Source organism: Mytilus edulis, chromosome 13, assembly GCF_963676685.1.
Source record: "Mytilus edulis chromosome 13, xbMytEdul2.2, whole genome shotgun sequence".
Classification (NCBI taxonomy): Eukaryota; Metazoa; Mollusca; class Bivalvia; order Mytilida; family Mytilidae; genus Mytilus; species Mytilus edulis.
In genome coordinates, this window is record NC_092356.1 from 70,584,361 (window position 1) to 70,591,157 (window position 6,797).

General features: G+C 33.2%; 1 long non-coding RNA gene across 1 annotated transcript; it reads left to right on the top strand.

The window, feature by feature from the left end:
• Positions 1–453: 453 nt before the first annotated feature.
• On the top strand, positions 454–4,527 carry LOC139501655 (uncharacterized). Its single transcript, XR_011658623.1, has 3 exons — positions 454–564; positions 2,566–2,764; positions 4,137–4,527. It is a non-coding gene; the product is annotated as an uncharacterized lncRNA (long non-coding RNA).
• Positions 4,528–6,797: the final 2,270 nt, after the last annotated feature.

Sequence of the window (6,797 nt, forward strand, 5' to 3'; positions counted from 1 at the left end):
ACATTAAACGTGTATATAGTGTTGAATTGTTTATTAAAATGTTGCGCACAATCTTGGCTGATATGCATAAAACATTATATTTCATGACACTGCATGAAAAAGAAATTGACTTATCGTATAATACCAGAACCAGAGACATATATATTGTATCTAATATCTCTGCCAGAACTAAAAAATAAACTACAGTAAGTCCACATACACATAAGAGGGTATGGATGTGAATTAACAGAATAGAGAACAAAGGACAAAGAAAAAAAAAGGAATAAAGAATAGTGAAAGAAAGAGAATAATGGAAAAAAGTGTAAGTTATTAAAAAGATAACTAAAACAAGAAGACAGAAAAAAAGACACCCCTCCGAGACGAGCCTTACATGCACTGTTATTACCCAAGGTTAATTTTACGGCGGCTCATTTTATTTTGGCTTAGAAATAAACATAATTGACAAGTTTCCTTCCCCTGCATTCTCGATCCCACATGTAAATAGCACGGTGATTTTCAAAAAGACATTGATACATCATTACAACACACACTTGCCGTCAGTATTTGAATATATTGATTAAGAAGGTATAGAAGATTAATGCACGCACACTATTATCCACCACTGGCCTAAATAGTTAGTCCGCAAACAACGAGGGTAATAAAAACCCAGCACTTTGAACACAGCCACCGGCATGGTGTGAATCTGAAAGCTTCCCACTATCTATTTCTACCCATAGAAAACTTTTGCCTTTCATTTATCAAAAATGAAATATGTTGATATTAATGGTATATAAGAATTATTGGGGAATTCAAACCATTCCTATTGTAAGTGATAAAACTAAATTTATATCAGGGTGATTGAAATGAGGAAAAAAAGGGGGGATCAGGAGTTCAGGGCCCCCTGTTTGGGAAAAGAATTGGTTGATTATATATGGAATCACTGAGTCATGGCAGGAGCAGGCCCCTCTTAGGCAGTCGGTGGGCCCCACTTATGAAAAATTCTGGATCCACCACTGTGGTCAGGGTGGTCTTCAGTTTTATTATCTTTTTAAAAAAAAATTACACCTGTATAGTGTATATTCTTTAGTGTAAATCAAGGGAAAATACTGTGAACTATCTGTGCATTGGGGCTTATTAAAAGGTATTTCGGGGGGGAAGAAAGAAGGGAGGGTGAGTCCATGGGAGGTAATCCCCACCCCTTTCAATTTGAGAATATGCTATTATCTTGTAAACGGTCCAGATCCCCATCCCTAAACCATATATATTCTTGAATGGGACGATAAAACAAATCAAATGAAATTAAAAGGAGGTCTTTGGGGGTTTCACCACTCTGTTCAATTTGAGAATGTGCTATTATCTTGTTGATCCAGATCCCCACCCCTAAACCATATATATATTCTTGTCGGGGACAATAAAATTAATAATGAAATAAAATAAAAGTGAAGTCCCACCCCCTCTAGTTTGAAAACTTGTAAACGGTCAAGATCCCCACCCCTAAACCATATTTATATATTCTTGTATAGAACAATAAAACAAATAAAAGGAAATATAGGGAGAGTCCATGGGGTTCACCCCCACCCCCACATGTTTGAGAAACTTTTAAATGGTTGAGATCCCCTGTCATCCAGTGGTTAGGTGAAAAAATTTCAGGATCCTGATCCCCACCGTCAAACCATATATATTCTTGTATGAGACAATAAAACAAATCAAATGAATATAGGATCATCCCCTTTGTCTTGGGTTGGGAACCCCCCTTTTTAAAATGGCTGGATCCGCCCCGGCATACCATCTAGCTAGCTATAAAGGCTTTAAAAAAATGAAATCAAACAAGGAAATTAACAGTGTAGACAACTGTTTTGAATTTAAAAAAAAGTCTTTTACATATATAACAATGTTAAATTTTTTGTGCATTTATTTTTGCTTATCGTATTTTCAATAATGGACAAAATTGCATGATTGAATATTGTAATTTAAGAAAAATCAGCATACATGATATAAAATGGGAAGTGGAAACTGGGAATTTGACAAAGAGACAACAACCCAATCAAAGAGCAGACAACGGCCGAAGGTCACCTATGGGTCTTCAATGCAGTGAGAAAAATTCGGCACTGGTCTTCAGCTCATAAATATGTATCAGAAATGAAAACGAGATACAGCTTTCAGTTGTATTAATAAAAACCTCACAATAAGTTCTGAATATCAGAATATACAGTATTGCAAGATTCTCTCAAAATGTACACATAGAGCTGAAAAACTGTCAGTGACTGTAAAATTAATCATGCTAACATTAAAGTCCATGGACATGATGGAGTCCATCTTAATATGCATACTCTCGTACAAAGGAATATAAGTATGCAATAGACATCAAGTTTTCAAAAATAAGAGTATCTATGCCATTAATTTACGACAAGATCTTAATCAAGTAATAATTTCGGTTTGTTTAAATATTTCGGAGGTTAGTATGACCTCCTCTTTGGTGATGATGTTTTGGTTTTAAAGTTGGGAAAATTGTTTGTACATGTACCAACAAAAATAAAAACACAAAGTCAATCTAGAATTATATTTTTATCATTTTTTTATGTTTAGGTTGTCAGCAAGATGAAAAGGACAAGTATGCAGTTCAAAATTCAAAATGTAGATAAGTTGAGGTTCTAGGTCTTACCTTTGCAGATTTTCATATTTTGCATGAATGAAATCAAAGGTTATATGATGGACAGCAGAGAAAGAAAAAAACAACTTTTCAATTATCCTGCTCCTGGATAAATGTAAAACATCTTGTTTTTCGGTAAGTTTTATGCTCTGTTTTGATAGTGTTAGTGCATTCATCTTTCCAGTCTTTCCTCTAAATTGTAAGTTTTTGGTGAGTGTTCACCATGAATTTCAGTAAGTAACTTGTGGATTTACATGTATATACTCAAAATTTAGTACTAATATTAATGGGATTTTAGCATGACATCCTGCCAAATGCTTGTTAATCATGTTTATGTTCCAGAACAAACAAGTATTTGGACTGTACGCTTGCCCAATTTTAAGAAGTTGGTCAAGTTTATTACAAACAAATGTACAGTACAGATCAACATAACTGAAATCTTTAATAGATTAATACAAAAAGTTTAATTGCAGTTAAAATAAAAACACAGGTTTGGTCGAGCTGGTACCAGACAGTACAAATATACTTAAATGGTCTGACTGTACACATATGGTGGGACTGTAAGTTCTGGACCGTAAAAGTAACATCCGAATACTGATATGGTCTGGAACATTTATACATGTCTTAAAATTAATATCAAACACATTGGTGTTTGATAGAACTATAATGTTTTGGGATATCAAAATCAAAAATATCCCATTTTTACTTTTAATAAAGAAGAAGAATATTGATGTATGTTTAAATGTATATTAAAATGAGACAGCAAGCCAACAACACAAAAAATAAGGATAAAACATACATATTTTTTTTGTATCAATGTTATAATTTCCAATATGTTCAAGGTATTTTTTCATTGAAATAAAACACAAATTGAAATCTGTCTGAACTTCAAAATCTTAAAGAAATATTGTTTCTGTTGTCTGCATTTTGTATAATATATTGCAAATTCTTGTGAATAATGGAATGTTATTATAGTTGTCTAAAGTTTTAACATTGATCTTTATACTGTAAATTCATAAATTATTGCGTGCATTTATTATTGCGATTCTGTCATTTTAGACTTAAATGCGATTTTAAATTTTACGATTTTGAGAAAAATCCTGTTTAATCCATATAAAATATTTCATAATGCGAGTTTAAATTATTGCGTTTACAACTCCGTTGCATTTTTCGCAAAAAAAAAAAACTCGCATTAATTCTGAATTTACAGTATATATATATATTATGTATATAACTTGGGAAAATACCCAAATGTTATAAAGAAGAATAAATTAATTGATTGTTATATGGTATTAGAATAGGAAGACGTGGTATATTGCTAATTTGACAACCCTCCATCAGAGACCAAAGGATGTAGGCCGTTAGCAACTGATGACACTGGACAACCTTTAACAATCAGTAAAATCCATATCGCATAGCTATTTTTATTGAAAATCATATAATTGCTACATGTATGAAAACAATTTTGTATAATCCATTACTTTAGATTTTATTGGTTCTTTTTCAGAAGGATTGAAATTCACCACCTAGAATAAATGGAGAAAACATAGAAACAAGACCAGAATAAATTCAAAGACAAAAGTTGGATCAGTTATTATTTTCATCACTCAGTCAATGATTTGAAGTTCTTTTAAATTCAAAAAAATATTGAAACCACAATAATGTCAAAGTTCTGTGCTGAATGTCCAAAAAGTGGACTATACCATCAAACAATGCTGGATGATAAGAAACTATTAATGTTTTGTGTTGAGGGATATTGTGAAAAAAATAGATTTACTTAAATAGCTACTAGTATGTTAAGCCTAACAATAGAGTTTTTATTGATTTCAAATGGCAAATAATTGTGTTTCAAGAAAGTATTCTATAATTCATGAATAAACATATATTGATACTTACATTATCTGCTTTGTTGTTTAAAAGTTTAGTTTTGAACAGTTAAAGAACAATATGCTAAATTAACATTTCCCAAGAAAAAAAGATATTCAATTAAAAAGATTCATCTTATAATAATTTACTACCAAATAGAAAACATTGTAACATACACATTACTGTTTATTTATATCTATATATTTACAATTAGAATCCCATAGGATTTTAATTTGTCCCATGGGATATTAAAAATCCCATGGGATAATAAAAATCCCATGGGATTTTTTTTTGTCCCATGGGACAACAAATATCCCATGGGACTACAATAATCCCATGGGACAAAAAAAAATCCCATGGGATTTAACCAAAATCCCATGGGATAATGGTAAATCCCATGGGATTTTGCCCTGTCCCATGGGATATTGAAAATCCCATGTTTTATAATTCAAATTGCAAAATAAATATGAAAGTAACTGTATTAAACCAATGAAATTATTGAATCCCATGTAATTCTGCACATTTTGGTTATATACATGATATTGTAGCTCTTGTTTGAGGCGGCGGCGGATTTGCAAATGAGTGTTTTGCAAATTAAAAGTGTCCAGTGTTTTTTAATTAACTCAAAAACCCAACTACAACTTGGAGGCTTTACTTAAAACTACAAGACCAACTTTGAAACTTAATAAAGAAATAACACTATTTACACAAATAACTTTGTATCAAAAAGTAGTCTGAAAACTAGAACCTCAATTTATCCTTGATCCTTTCACTGACTCCGAGGTCCCAACTGATTTGACAAACAATTATATTAAACTTAAGAATAAGCTTCAAAAATCCTAGGTTCCTGAAACACCTAGTTCTGAGACACCCAGTCTCTGAGACAACTAGTCTGTGAAGCACCTAGTTCCTGAGACAACTAGTTTTGAAGAACCTAGTCCCCGGAGCACCTAAGTCACCAGATTATTACAAGCTATCTGTTCGAGGGACTGCGACCATTCCCGAGAGAAATTACAGTTTCGAAACAACGCGGTAGCTTGCAATAATTGTAATACTTAGTCTCCGAAGCACCAAAGTCACCAGACTTTTACAAACCACCTGTTCGAGGGACTGCGACCATTCCCGAGGGAAATTACAGTATCGGAACAACCCGGTAGCTTGCAACAATCGTAAAGACTTCAAAAACCGCTTGCTTCAAAACCGCAAGCTTTCAACTCAAACTAGGTTTACAAATTTTCCTTTTAAACTACTTTATTTGTTGGTATTTTCTTCCCGATGTTTAACCATCAACGGCCAAATAACAAATGAGCGAACTTGCACAATGAATCGGTGTCTTTATATACCCTGAGCGCGGACCTCGAAGAGAGCACCCTAGCAACAATTAACGCGTCTCATAACAACAAGGATAAAAGAATGATTTCATATGCATTTATCGTTAACGCATTGTCCAAACGGGTAATTTATTATAGATAACAATTAAACGATAAACTATAGATATTGTCTTATGCCTAAACTGCATTTTTGTCACATTACCCACGCCTCCGATTTCATGCGTCCTCGCATGACTAACATACTTTTATTTCTATTATAACTTCTGTAATGTTGAGCGTTACTGCCAAAGAATAAGTTTTAAATGTCCACAACAAATTTTGCCTCTGCAGCGGCCCCAAGGAGCCTACTCTTAACGAAATCTGCAGGAGGGGTCTTTTACATGCACAGGGCGTGACATGTTCCTGTACATGGGGCCTCGGATTTAACGTCCCCATCCAACGGACTCACATTGATATATTTTTTTCTCTGTGTTGAGTGTATTTCGACACACCTCAACACTTACAATAAAAATAACATTAATATTTCATAAAAAAAAAAAAAAAAAAAAAACAATTGCTATCTACGATAACGATTAAATTTCAACCAGAGATTGAAATTCTTTGTGAATTTTCTCCTCAACCCCATTTCTATTTAACATACTTCTAACAGACTTTATATATTTTCTGTACTTCAATAACTCTTTCTGCTTTGGAGCCACATTTTTCTCTTGTGTTGTTTTTCTTTTGCTACATGTAAGTCCTTTCAGACACACTTTATCAGAAGTCTTAACATTTGTGTCAGGCTCTTTAATATCATCATCTTCGTTTTCGGAGCTGTCATTTTCTGAGACTTTATCTCGATTCACATCTTCGTCTTTAGAGTAAACGTCTTGTTCCCTTTTTAGCTCAGCGATTTTAACGTCATCATTCCTATGAAACCTTTTCATATGACGTCTGCGATAAGCCGACTTCTTAAAGACTTTGCTACACTG